Genomic DNA, 15,044 nt, shown 5'->3' on the forward strand with positions numbered 1-15,044 from the left:
AGGTCCTTTCCCCATTCCTACTTCCCCATCCAATCCTACATAATAACTACCCCTAACCATTTGCAGTCAGGAATGTCGTGGTTTTCACAGCTCTCTGAAGTATCTCAGCTCCAAAGTGCTTCTAATTTTTTGTACTCCTGAAGCATACCAGTCAGAGATTTGGGACTTTCATCTTATTCACTTTAGCTCCTGATCACTTTCTTCTCGGAAAGTCTCTTCTAGAACTTGGACTTCTAGCTATTTTCAGCTAGTTAAAGGCATTTATTATAGTCTCTCTTTGAATTTCTTGTAATTATTTGGCCTAATGCTCTTTTTAGATCTTTGCTGGAATATGTGTGTTGGAGTTGTGGAGTCTCTGTGACCATTCACATAGCCATCTAAACTGATAGTGCCAATAAGATGTATTCTTTAAAAATCAGTGAGGGCCTAGCAAAATCTAAAGCACCAAAAATATGAAGGAAGTGAAATAAACTCAAATTTATATGTTAAGTAACCTAGGAGCTCAGAATGGGGGAAAAAAAATCAGAAGACCTACCCCAAAATTAGCAGAAATTGGCCAAAAGGAAAGAGAATTTCTAGTATAATCTAGGAGAACATTTGATTCTTTCCTGAAAGTCTTTACTATTTAAAACTGGAAGGAACTTGAGAAATTTTCTAGCCCACAAGAAAGCGATGCTCTTATTTCTCTTTTAAATGGTAAATGTTGTATACTAGTCACCATACTATTAAAGATCATCATATGGCATGTTGATAACACATGTCGATAAGTATGTTGATAACATATCACAACATATTGAATGGTAAGTTACTTCACATTATCTTTGAAATAGTTTTAAGTGATATTAATGCCATGATAATTGTAGTAAATGAATAGATTCCATTAATCTGTTTCCATGTTATATAGCTATGTGCTTTCTACAAAAGGTACTTTTGCTGTAGTCGTTATGTTAACCATTTTTCCACGTTTAAATTGACTTTCTTGAAAACATATCTGCCAAGAATTATAAAAATAATGGGCATATTAAATACCTGATATAATTTCAATCTGAAAGATATTCTTCATAATAGAAATGAATCATACTTTAAGGCTTCTCCTCTCATCCTACCCAGAATAAAGTTCTATGAGTATTTTACCTAAGAAAATTCTACTGGTTAGAATTTAGAGGGAACATTTAGCCCCTACCTTTTGTGAACAGTTTTCATATTCCCAGTGCTGCTTTTACTCCCAAGAAAGTAGAAGATCAAAATCTAGTCTTCTTATGATATTTATACGTTTTAAAATTATTTTTCCCTGCTTTCTGTAGAATGTTAACTGTAAATAAAAGAAGTCAATGACATCAGAATTAATAGATACTGCACTGTTGGAATTCTGAGGAAATGCTTCATGTAAGACGGAAATTTTTTCTAATATCACTCTGAAAAACTTTACTTTGAGCACAGTCAGGTTTACTTGTAGCTGTCAATTCAGTTCAAACTATAGAAGATGAAAATATTAATAAACAACTACAAAATTGAATTTGGATAAAACACATAGGTAGTATCCCTTTGCCTATGATATTTCAACATTTATTTTTATCTATTATCTACATAACCTATTACCATTTCTCCTTTTGGGGAATAATTATTGTTTTTTTTATCTTTGTGTAATGAAAGTTCATTCAACTTATTGACAAAATTAGTTTTAATACTTGCATGCATAGGTTAAATCTCTATTCATCTGAATAATATCTGGCATATGTTCTTGATGAAAACATAATGACTCTTTGAGACCACTTATTCTTTTTTAAAATGTTTCCTAACTATCTCTTTAATGCTGTTTTCTAGAATTTAGCCAAAAAGAGAAGTCAAGATGACTGGCCTAGAGTTTGCAGGCTTCATTATTCTTTTTTAAACCAAGATATTTGCCCTTCTCTAGTGCCACAGTATATCTTATCTTCCTCACTGTCTTTCAAAGATAAGATGAGTAGCTCGTCAGTAATAACTGCCAACCCTTCAGTTATTTCAGATTCAGTCATCTGGGGCAGATGACCTGAACTTATCAATGATAGCTGAATATTCTCTTATTATCTCCTTATTTACACTGTGTATCAACTATTGACCATATTTATTCTTCTCTTTACAGACCAGAGGCTATTCTCTTTAGCAAAGAAAATAGAAACAAAATAAGAAAGTAACCACATTGCCTTCTGTCATCTGTTGCTGCCCTATTCACCCATCCCTGTGATTCTCTTCTTTCCCCAGTATAGCTAAGGAAATAGTTTTTCTTGTCTTTAGTTTTCCTTTTCAACCTTGGTTCATTATGAGCCTTAGTACTAACAGTACTAAGTACTTTTAAGATCATGTCTGATCTTTGTATTTAATGCCTACAACCTGTCTTTGTTTCCATATTTTAAAATTAATCCATTTGTGAGTTTCCTATGTATCTACATTAGTCTCTTTAGAAAATTCTCCTTTTTAAAAAAAAATCATTATTAGAATTGTTTCTGTTTCTTCAGAATTTCATTTTTGAAAGCTTCCCGTTCCTCATGGCCCAACTTTCCTTCTAGACTTTTAATCCATATGGGCTCCTACCTAACCTTCCTCTGAAATCTGTTCTTTTCAAATCTAAAGTGCCTATCAGACTACTCCTAGAAAAAGAATGGGAAATTATAACGCACTAAATTTAGAATGGTCAAATTCACCCATGGTTATCACCATTTCCAATTCAGCAACAATTTCTCTGTTAGTGAGAATCAGATTCAGAATAAAATTTCCCCTTGTTAAATTTTCTACTTTCCGATAGATAAAATTATCATTGAGTCAAGATATGAACAGCTAGGTTTTAGAGAGAAAATAATTATCAAAATCCAGGGAATTGAAGTCTTCCATTCACTATTTGATCACACTTCTCTAACAGAATTATTATCTTTTCCCCAAAATTATCTTCTATTTCTTCTTCCTGTCCAAGTGGTCGATAGTATACTCTGATGATAATATTGCTTCTTTCCTCCTCTGTTGACCCAAATGCTCTCTGTATTAATACTTCTCCATCTAGTTCCTGGATTTCCTCAGATGACTATATCTTATGAAATTAGTACTCTTTTCTGACTCTTTATCTAGAATTGAAAAGGTAGAAGAATGAAGGGTGGATTTTGTTTAGAAACTGATGTGTTTTTAGTCCCCTGAAGCATTGCCCTAATACAAAACCCATCTTTTAAATACCAAAGTCCTTGCAGTAATACTGTATATCTAGACATGATGGAAAAACAATCATTGAGAAATAAAAGTTAGGGCACATCCAAAGGACAACGAAAACACACATAGCAGGTATAAACATTACAGATGATGAATTGGTATAAAATACATCAACAAAATTTGCAAGCAGTAAAGACAGTAGTTACATAGCAAGAGTGAATGACATGACAGCCCATGTTTTAATCACATAATGGTGAGAGATCAAGGAGAAGGTCCTCACTACCTTGGGTAGATCTCCTCAAAGGAGTATATATAGTAATAGTATAGTGGAAAGAGCACTGGCTTAGGGGTTAGAAGTCCTGCATTCAATTCGTGGCTCTGAAGCTTAATACTTGTGTGACTGACCTCCCTGAGCGTCAGTTTCCTTATCTGTAAAATAAGGAGGTTGATCTAGATCATCTCTGAAATCACTTCCAGTTGTAGGTCTATGATCCTATGATGAGAATTTGCAAGAAGACAGATAATAAGAGTAGTACAAATGGGAATCTCTACCTCTAAAAAGATGAGATAATGATCCTTTGAAGTGCACTAGAGAATCAAATACCATTTGACCCTGGAGGGGAATCCTGCAGTACCCTTGAAATTTTTTATAATAATAGTAGATAACATAGAACTTTGTAGTTTACAAAGCACATTACATATATTATCGCATCGTGTCCTTTCAACAAGTCTGGGAAGTATGTGCAATTATTAACCCCATTTTACAATGAGGTTGGGCAATGAGTGACTTTCCTAGGGTGATAGAGCTAGTTGAGTGTCTGAGGCAGAATTTGAACCAAGTCTAGAATTCTATCTGTGATACCACCTAGCTGCCTAGTAGTTCAGGTTCTTATATTTAAATTTTAATCCCCCAACAAAACAAACAACTTTAACCCTCCTTCACCCAGATTCACCTCAGTCATTTTGGGGAAAGGGAGGGGATACATTATTTTTGCCACTGGTATCAGTTATTTAAATTTTATCCATAAGAAAAGACTTAGGCCTGTGATAATTATGTTATGATCAAGTTCTAAATATACAACTATGCAGGGAAAAATATGTACTTTTGTCTTTCTTTTGAATAGTATTTTATTTTTTTCCAATTATGTGTGGAAACAATTTTTAACATTCATTTAAAAAATTTTGATTCCAAATCCTCCCCACTCCCCCCCTTTTCCCTTCCCTAAGATGCCAAGCAATTTGATATGTTGTACATGTGCAGTCATATAAAACATATTTCTATATTAGTCATGTTGTGAAAGAAAATGCAGTACATTGGTCTTTTTAAAAGTTCATTTGTTCGGCCATGTCTGACTTGTGACCCCATGGGCCATAGCATGCCAGGCCCTTCTATCCACTGCTGTCTCCCAAAGTCTCTCCAAGCTCATGTTTATTGCTTCTATGATACTCTCTGTCCATCTCATCCTCTATCATTCCTTTCTCTTTTTGCCTTCAGTCTTTCTGAACATCAGGGTCTTTTTTCGGTGAGTCCTGTCTTCTGATTATGTGACCATAGTGCTTCAGCTTCAGTATTTGTCCTTCCAGTGATATGCCATCATCGAAGGGACTCTCAAAAGGCTTCTCCAGTACCACAATCCGAAAGTGCTGATTCTGTGGTACTCAGCTTTCCTTATAGTCCAACTCTCATAGGCATACATTACTACTGGAAAAACCTTTAACTGACTATGTGGACCTTTTAAAATAGTTTTGCATAAGCTTCATAGCAAAGTACACTTGGATTAAAAAGAGTGAAGAAATTATTGGCTTGATAGAATAAAAAGTTCAAAAATATTCTAAAAAAATGGCTATAGAGTATAAGACAAATAAGGTTAAGGTTCTATGTAAAATAAACACTGTACTAAAATAAGTGGTTACATACTTCTCTAAAAATATTCTCTGTTCTACCTCACCACCAGCACTAAAAGCTCAAAATAGTCATCTTTCTGTAATGGAATATTTTTTACTGTTTTGGGGAAAGTGAATCTCATATACCCATCCAAAAACATTAGTCTTCAAATCTTTAATGTACTAACTTCCATATTTATCCATTTAAAAAATTGTCATGCATGATTTTTATCAATATAGGCAGTCAGATTACCAGTGATTAAAAGTCTGGCTTTTTTTTAAAAAAACTTAATTTTTCTTCAACAAAAACTAAAAAAGTGGCTTACTCAGCACTAAAATGTTGTACACTGTCTTGACTGATATACCACATATAAATATGGTAGTATAATGAACACTAAATATAGAATATTACTGAATATGTGCATTTGTACTTTTGAAATTTGTATTTTGGGTGTTTTTAACATCTTTGAGGCAGCAGATTTCAAGATAAAATTTAGCAAAAATAATTTAGGGTAAACAAGTTTTATATTCGTTCCTATAATTAAGGGCAGAAACAACATCTGTAACATACAGAACCAGAAACTTCATCAGCCATTAGATATGTAACCCATACTCAACAGGTGGTTGGTGTGAAGAGGAGCTCACTTCTTTCTAAAGCAGTCCATTTCTCTTTTGGAAGCTCTGATTGTTATGATTGTCTGCATTTCTGTCTTCGCAGCATCCTCCTTCATAGATTTATGTTTAGGAGCAAACCCTTATTCAGATACTGTTCTTCAAAAACATGAAGACCTATCGAGACGTGATCCACTCTATGACCTCCTGCCTCCGCTCCCAGCCTTTTTTTTCTAAGCTAAATAATCGTCTTTTCTTCATCCAGTCCTCATATGACCCTTAATGGTCCTCTGGATATTTTCTAGGGCATCCATGTCCTTATTTTGTGGTACTCAGACATGAATACAGTGCTCCATCTGTGGTTATTTCCACATGGATACTGTATATACTATGTACATACCTTTGCTAGAATGTAAACATCTTGAAATTACTTAATTTTGTGTATCTCTCTTCCTAATATCTGGCACAAAGCCCAACACAGACATCAATAAATGTTTATTGATGGATTGACTAGGCCAAAGTATAGTGGGATTCTCACCTCCTTATTCCTTAGGGCCAGCTTTCATTAGAGCTCCTCTTCTTGAGTAATTCCAAAATTTGTTGAAGGCTAACCTCTAGGGGCTAGAAGCTTTGCAATCTTCAGACTTTAAGAAGGCTGTGGTCTGAACTTTCCAACTATCTGTATTTTCCATTAGAAGTTCTGCTTGGCTTGAATTCCACAGAACATCATGCCTTTGCACTGGGTACACCATGATGATGTCACTTCTCATATAACCCTCCCCCCAGCTTTCCAGCTTCCTTCTATATGTTGTCTTTCCCCTTTAGGTTGTACACTTAGCACAGTGCCTGGCATATAGTCATCATGCTGGATTGATATGCAGTCATATATTTTGGGGCCATTAGGCGCAGAAGTGGGGCTGGCCAGGCAAGTAGCAAAAAAGGGTCTGATGGCTGGGTTTTATGATAGCCTTCTAGTAGAAAACCAGTTAATACCAAAAGAAAATATAACATTCAGTTGTGCAATATACTGACTGCATGCCAGTCAGCATGGTAATAATAGACTAGATTTTTTTAGAACTATCCAGTTTTTAGCCCCAGAAAGTAAGGAATTTGTTTGAAACCTTTATTAAGCATTAACTTTGTATCAGGAACTGTGCTAAGTGCTGGGGATACAACCTAAAGGGGGAGATTGATGCCAAAAAAAAAGAAAACTACCCAGTTTCTAATATATTCAGTTAAGTAATGCCACAAGTTCATGAAACACTTGCCACCACCTTTCTTGTTAGCACTTTTTAAATATAATCTACTGTTAAATTTTGTTATTTAAACATATAGATATTTACACATAAGTTGACAGTCATTTTCAAATCTACTTGTAGTGTTATCCTTTCTTAAGTGAAGCACAAAGGAAAAAGTATTAGGATTTGAACTATGGCCCAACAGAGTGGAAAGACTACGTTTTATCTAGTACAAATACTACATATTTCAGAACTACCCATAGCATGAATTTATGTTCATAATAGACCAACTTAGAAATTCTAGGCTTTTGAGGCAAATGCTTAATTATACTTTTGAAACACTACTTATAAGAGCTCAATTTAATTCTTTACTCCAAGAACTTTTCTTCAACTACCATACTTCCAAAACTCTTTATCATATCTAGAATTCTCACGCTACAGCCTCAATACCTTGATAGGTCACCTCAGTGATAGATAAGATACCTCAGTCACCTACTACCTGAACCGGAGTGATTTCTCACCATTCTTATACATTTACCATGTCACCTCACCCTCTTTACAGTTTTCTAGTTCTGGAACAATAATCAAATTAACTCTTAATTGCTGAAACAATAATCAAATCAGCTCTGATTGCTCTGGAAAAAGTGTGTCAATCTCCTTCCCTACAGCTCAGCTCTATAACTTTCTAAACCAAAATATCCCTGCCTAACCACCACACCCTCTACCTAATTGACCACTCCTTTTCAGCCTCCTTTGTTGAATTCTCATTTGTAGGTATCCCAGAGGGTTCTGTTCTGGATTTTATTCTCTTCTCCCTCCTTTTTATAGTACTTCACTTGGTGATCTCATCAGTTCTCATGGATTTGATTATCATCTTTATACTGATGATTCTCAAATCTGCCTATGCTACCCTAACTTCCCTGCTATTCTCTAATCTCAAATCTCCAACCACCTTTCAGACACCTCAAAGTGGATGTCCTATAGATATCTTAAACTGAATATGTCCAAAACTAAACTCATTCCCTTTTCTCTCAAACTATCCTGACCTGCTACCTTCACTGTTACTGTAGAGGGCAACAGCATTCTCCTGGTCCCTCAGGCTCCCAATCTAAGAGTCATCCGAGAATCCTCACTGCCTCTCACCCCTCCATCTTCCCCACATTTGATCTATTGCTGGGTCTGTTTCTTTCCTTTTTGCAGTGTTTCTTAAATATGCTCCCTTTTCTCCTCTGATATTGCCACCACGTTAGTGAGGCCCTCATCACTTCATGCTTAGATTATTGTAATAGCTTGCTGGTGGGTCTGCCTCTTGTCATTCCCTACTCTTAATTCTTCTGCCATTCAGCCATTAAAGTGATTTTCCTAAAGCACACGTTTGCGTCTCTCGATCTCTGTCTCTCTCTCTCTCTCTCACTCACTCTCACTCTGTCTTTCACTCTCCTTCTCGCACACACATACACCATACACCCCTTAATAATTGCCCCAGGAGTTCTCTGTTGCCTCCAGGATCAAATACAAAATGCTCTATTTGGCATTCAAAGCCCTTCATAACCTAGCCCTCTCCTGCTTTTCCAGTTGTCTTACACCTTACTACCCAGCATGTACTCTTCAGTCCAGTGACACTTGGCCTCCTGACTATCCCACAAATTGAACACTCAGTCTCTTAGCTCTGGACATTTTTTCTGACTGTCCCCTATGCCTGGAACATCCTGCCTCCTGTCTTCCCTGGCTTCTTTTAAGTCACATCTAAAATCCCACCTTCTACAGGAAGTCTTTCCCAACCCCTCTTAGTTCTAGTGCCCTCCCTCTCTTATTTGCTTCCTCTTTATCGTGTATATAGCTTATATAATCATATTAATTTGTTGTCTCCCGCATTAGATTGTGAGCTCCTCGTGGGCAGTGTCTCTTTTGCCTCTTTTTGTATCCCTAATGTTTAGCATAGTACCAGGCACATAGGTAGGCACTTAGTGCTTATTAACTGACTGATCATATATCATAATATTCGTAGCAATACTTTTTGTGTCACAGAGGTATTGTAAAATAAAATGGGTGCCCACAGATCAGGAAATGACTAAACAATTGAGGTATATAAATGTAATGAAATATTACTGTACCATTAAAAATTAGAAATCTGAGAACTTAAGAATAACTTGAGAAGATTTGTTTTAACTGATGCAGAATGAAGTAAGCAGATCCAGGATGGCAATATATATGATAATCACAGTAAAGAAAGAGAAGACTTTCCTAAGTCATCATGATTTAGATCAATGTAATGATCAATCTCGTTTCCAGAGAAGTTTTGGTAAAGAGATAGAGATAATGAGTGCTGCAGAATGAGACACTGTAATAATAGTCACCCCTGTGCCAATATGTTTTGCCTAAATTGACTTAGTTACAAAAGAGATTTCTATGAGAAGGCATAGTTACTGAGGGAGGCATGTTATTGAGCCTAGTATTTTGTCCTAAAGAATATGAAAACTTTTTTTTAAGAAGGGTAATCAAGAACTATAAAATCACTGAATCCACTTTTTCAGTACTCTTTGATCCTCCTGCCGCAAATAGCTAGTCACCCCTCCTTTTTGGTTACTCTGTCATTCCAGTTCCCCTTGATCTTATTGTTCCCAGTTTAATTTCCTCAACTCTAAGACAGTTGAACGAGATGGCCTCTGACTGACTTCTCTTCCAGTCATGGAGCTCTGTTTCTAGGTGGTCTGGTATTGAAAGCCTTTCTCTGAGTTCACCTTCTATCTTTTAATTGTTGCTGCTCTCTTCTTTGCTAATTCATCATTTTCTACGCTGCATAAGGTAGGTGTTCCCTTGGCTCTTCCTTCCCTTTATTTGTATCTTGGCTTCAACTCTAGCATAAACTTAAAGTAAATTGAGAGTTGGGCTTGGAGTTGAAGACCCAGGCTCCACATTCTACACTTAATTGCAGGATGATCATGGACAGATTAGTTTCTCTGAGTCTTAGTTTGCTCTTGTATAAAATGAGAATGATACCAGTAGTAACTACAGCACCAAGTTGTTTTGAACCTTGAGATGATGCATGTAAAACATTTTGCAAACTTTCAAGTTCTATATAAGTATCCTTTGTTATTCTTGTTACTGATACTAGAAAGCTAACTTCCCATTCTTTATCTCCCAGCTGCCTATAGGGCAGCTCTACCCAGACTCATTAGCACCTTGAATTTAGAAACGTTCAAAACTAAGCATATTTCTCCTCTTACACCTACACTATTTCTGTGTGTGTTGAAATGTTGTTGTCTTCTAGTCTTTCTTTTCCATTACCTTTACCTGATATTCAAGGCTCTGCATGACCAGCTGTCCACATTGCAAGCCACATCATTCTCTTCTATTCCATGTTTCTTATTCTCTAGCTAAACTGAGCAAATCTCTGTTCCCTGAATATACCTTGTGCTTGTTCACGTCTGTGCCTTTTATCCTTGTTCCTGGAATGTTCTCTTTCCCCCAATTCAGTCTTTTAAATTTCTGTACATCTTAGAAGTTCCTGCTCACATACTATTTGCGTTAATCTTTTCCTGATCCAGTCTTACGAATAATACTCTTCCAACCTGTACTCCCCACCCAGTTTCACAAAGTACTTTGTTTTGGACCTGTATAATAACACATTTAGACCTCTTTTGTCTATAATTGTTTTTGTACATTTCACATCTCCCTCAATTAGAATGTCGTCCTGAAGGAAAGAGGGATGAGACCCAACTTTATTAATCAACACAGAGAACTTAATAATTGAATTGATAACCTATCCTAAACTTCTTCTCAACACTTGTAATAAGGAAAAACAAAACAAGGTTTCAGAGATGCCTCCGTTTCATCAGTCTTTAAAACAAAAGCTTATGTTGTGATACTGCTTTACAGTGATGTGTAAACAAGTGGAAGAATAGTCCTAAGTTGATGATATAAAATTTAAGTTAAATTTCAAAAATTTACATCTAAATTTAAACAAGCAGCTTGATGGCACAGTGGATAAAATACTGGGCCTGGAGTCAGATACCTTTCTGAGTTCAGATGTAACCTCAGACATTTACTAGCTATGTGACTTCACGCAAGTCATTTAACCCTGTTTGCCTCAATTTCCTCGTCTGTCAAATGAGCTGGAAAAGAAAATAGAAACAACTTTGCCAAGAAAACCCCAAATGAATCAGACAAGACTGAAGAACAGCTAAACAACTGAAAATTTTAAATAAGCATATGTCGATTGCTAAGCTGCTGCCAGTAATCTTTAAAAGATTGGAGTGAATAGGAAAGATGCTATAGGAGTAAAGGGCAAACATCCTGATTTTCTTAAAAGAAAATGACATCTGCAGGCCAGTGAGTTTGATTTCTTTCCCGGGAAAAATTCTAGAACTTATTATTAAAAGGGATACTTTGTGAACATTTTAAAGGGAAGTGCTGATTACAAAGAGCCAGTTCGTCTTCAAGTATAGGTCATGCTAGACCAACTGTTACTTTGTTGACATAGTGACATGACAGGGAGATTAGGAAAATACTATAGATACAGAATACTCTCATTTCAGCAACCCATTTAACAGTCTTTAATTCTGTCCTTGTTAACAAAACAGATATAAGCTAAATTATAGCACAATTAGATACATTTGGGACTAGTTGAACGACCAGTCTGAACCCAAAGAACAGTAACTAAATGGGTCAGTGTCAGCTTGGAGAGAGGTCTATATGTTCTATGTTTGGGGTCAAAAAAAATCTAGGGATCGATAATAGTAGGTTTCATTCAATGAAGGTTTCAAGTCCAGTTGACTTGTGTTGTGAGTAGTTTATAATAACTGAGAAAACAAAGTCTGAGGTATGTGATTTATTAGCATAGCATGCAGTTACAGAACAAATCGAGTCCAGGGCCCCCTCAGTAGGCACAAGAACCCTGATAAGAGATTTATAAAGGGTTTTTATCATAAAGTTACTATTGTTAGTAGTTACTATTTTTAAGATTTTGGGACTTTCCAGAATTCAGGGATTCTGATTGGTTGCATCCATCTGTATTCTGTAAAACACCTAGTGTTATAATAATAAAAATTATTTCCCTGAAATTATGTGATTTACAGGAAAACTAAACTCAGGAGAACAAGACTTAACTCCAGCAACTGCACAAAATTATGATAAAAGATGGAGTAGATTTGAGTCTCTCAGAACATAGGATTCATGGAAGAGAGTAGGAGGAGATAAGTTGGAAAAAAAGTAGGATGGTACCAAATTGTAGATGAGCTTAAAGTGTCTGGCAATGAAACTTTACTTAGGAGACAACAGAGAACTCTTCTAATGTTTTTGGACAGAGTGTTTGATACTATTAAGACCTTCTTGATATGGGAAGAACTGGTGTAGCTGAACTAGTGATAGCCATGTCCAGTTCTTTGCATTAAGACAGTTAGTCTAACAACAGTATGGAGGATGGATTGGAGTGGAGATAAGCCCTTTGAGAAGGCTACTACAGTCTTTTGTGTATCTGTTCCTTTCTCTGTTGGAATTGTATCAATAGAACAAGAGAGCAGGGAACTGGTATTAAATATGTTGCAGCAATCAAACTGATGATATGTGTTAACTTGCTAGATGTGAGAAGTACAGATGTAAAAGCCTAAGATAACCCCAACATTTTAACCTTGCAAAACTAGATAAACACTGTTACCACTGACAACGTGAAGTCAGAATGTAGGATCAGGTTTAGGGGAAAAGAGAATAAGAAAGAAAAAGGTTAGTGTTGGAGATAAATGACTTAAGAGATGGTCTTTGCAACTGTGGGAGTGAATAAGATTGCTCAGGAAAGCGAAAGTATATGCGTAGAAAAGGTCAGGAAGAAGAAAAGTAGCAAGTGAAAAAAAGAAAAGGAAGGTTTACTAAATGTATTAGGACAATAGAGAGGAAGTGATATCTTTGAAACTGCACTGTGCCTTCTATACCAAACACTTAGTCCTAGTATATAAAACATTTTGTATGGCAAGGCACATTCATTTTTCAAACCTATTACTTTAAAGCTACTCATGGAATCTAGTGCACATGGTAAGGAGGCAAAGTGGGAGAGTGTGAAAAATGTATACACTTCCTAGCCTCATTCTGATAGTATCTATTGAAAGGGCTCAGAAATTTTGCCATAGAAGTGATAAGAATTTTTGTACTTGTGACATTATTTTAGTACTGATCTAGGAACAGAGCCAAAGATCTAAAATAAGCTTGGCTTGCTAGATTATATTGAAGTCTTTGCACAATTAAAATGGGGCCTGTTTGAAAGTCCAGGCTGGTTATTGATATTTCTTTTGCCTTACCAATAAGATCTGCTTTATTGCAGGCTTGTCTTTTGTTTCTATGTTTATATCTTTGAAACTAGACATTAAGTGCATTTCACTTCAGTGAAGGACCTTGTGAAAGTTGTTTGTGTACTAATAAACTCAGACCCACACGTCCTGCTGTTTTCTCTAAATCCTACCTAGGTCACCAAACAAAATTCTGGTTTATAAGAAAATAGCAAAATAAACGCAGCTTTTTAAAAATGTGTTTCTACACTGAAATTATAAAAGCCTGAGATCATTTGTACTTTATTATAGTGACACATTTATATATGTTTTATTCTTTGTTTTTCTGTGAGTATATGTTGTGGTGCTAATTGTTAGGGAATGTTGATCATGAGTGGAATCAAATGTTTGGAGTATATATGGAGAGATTTTTTTTTCTTTATAAAATCAAACTGTCACAGATCTAAAATAGTTCTTCCTATGTCAGGGGCATTTTTTTCCTTTCTAGAAAGTGTAAGTAGAAGCGGAACCTATTAATTTCCCTCCTTTCTTTCCTTCTCTCCCCTAAATACACCCTTTATCCAGCTGCCAAAATAATCTTCCTAATGCATAAATTTTACCTTATCACCTCCCCAGTTAAAAATCTTTATTGGTTCCTATTTGCTTTTGAGAATACGATATAAATTCTTTCATCTGCCTTTAAAAGCCTTATATGGTATACTGTACCCTACCTTTCTAGCTTGATTTCCCACTGTTTTGCTTCATGCCTTGTACAATCCTGCTATTGATATCATCCTCTAAAATTCATCTCCATGCATTCATGTAACTTATTCTGGAAGGCAGTCCTCCTTTACCTGTAGTCCTCCCTTATCTCTATGTGTTGAAATCCTTCCTTGACTTCAAAGCCTAGATTTCCTTCATGAAATCTTTCTTATAGTCTCCATCCCCAAGTGAAAGTGCTAACTTATTCATATTTCTTATAGCACTTTGTCTGAGCCCCTCCTTTATGTATATCATATTTTACGTAATAGTAATTTGCGCTCAAGCCTTATTCCCTTTATTAACTTATAAGCACCTCAGTGGTAGGAACTTTTTTATTTTCCATTTTGGTATCCCTGGCACCTAACACAATTCCGTTTATACTGAATGCTAGATAAATGTTTGTTGACTAATAGAATAGGAAGTTGCTTAATAAAAAACACCACGACCAGTACTTCTTCAGAAAAAGGGAGTTCAGAGAAAGATAAAATTTCTGATTTAACTTTTGCATATTGGCTATCTTCTCTGTTTAATCTGCAGTTTTAACAAGTGAACTTTAAGAAATTTGTCAGTCTAGAGTGTTCTGTGGCCTCTTTCTGTTGTTATAAATTAGAAAAATATAAACAACCAGTTACTGAATGACTTTGAGATAGAATCTGTTTTGTGTTTTTATAGCCATAGCTTGGATTGGAACTGGTTACCTGTCAATGATATTTTATCCCTTTAAAATACCTGTGTCTTAGCCTTTCATTCACTTCCCTGAGCCTCCTTCTTCCATAAGATGTAGTAATACATCTTATATTTAAGATAGTGATTATGGCTAAAATTTAGAAACAGCTGCCTTCGCATTATATTGTAGGAGGAGAAATAACAAAATTTTTATTTGTCTTAAGGACCAGGTATAATCTGAGCTGAATTAATTTTAAGATTTCTTTCTTATTCTAAAAAGTTTGCTTCAAAAATCAACTACTTCTTATTCACCATTAGGTTATATAAATTTTTAGTGGCAGTTTTTTTCATTTTATGCTCGTGTATATGAGTACACATATGTCTGTAAAGCAGTATCTTTTATGTCTTGTTAGTGTTTTTTTAACAATATATTTTCTGAATTTAAATTTCA

At 35.6% G+C, this 15,044-nt stretch overlaps 1 protein-coding gene across 5 annotated transcripts in view; it reads left to right on the forward strand.

Annotated features, from left to right (window-relative positions):
• The window catches only part of PIAS1 (protein inhibitor of activated STAT 1), a 242,001-nt gene that overhangs the window by 169,268 nt on the left and 57,689 nt on the right, over positions 1–15,044 (forward strand). The window lies entirely within an intron of this gene.

The sequence above is a fragment of the Notamacropus eugenii genome, chromosome 1, assembly GCF_028372415.1.
Source record: "Notamacropus eugenii isolate mMacEug1 chromosome 1, mMacEug1.pri_v2, whole genome shotgun sequence".
Taxonomy (NCBI): Eukaryota; Metazoa; Chordata; class Mammalia; order Diprotodontia; family Macropodidae; genus Notamacropus; species Notamacropus eugenii.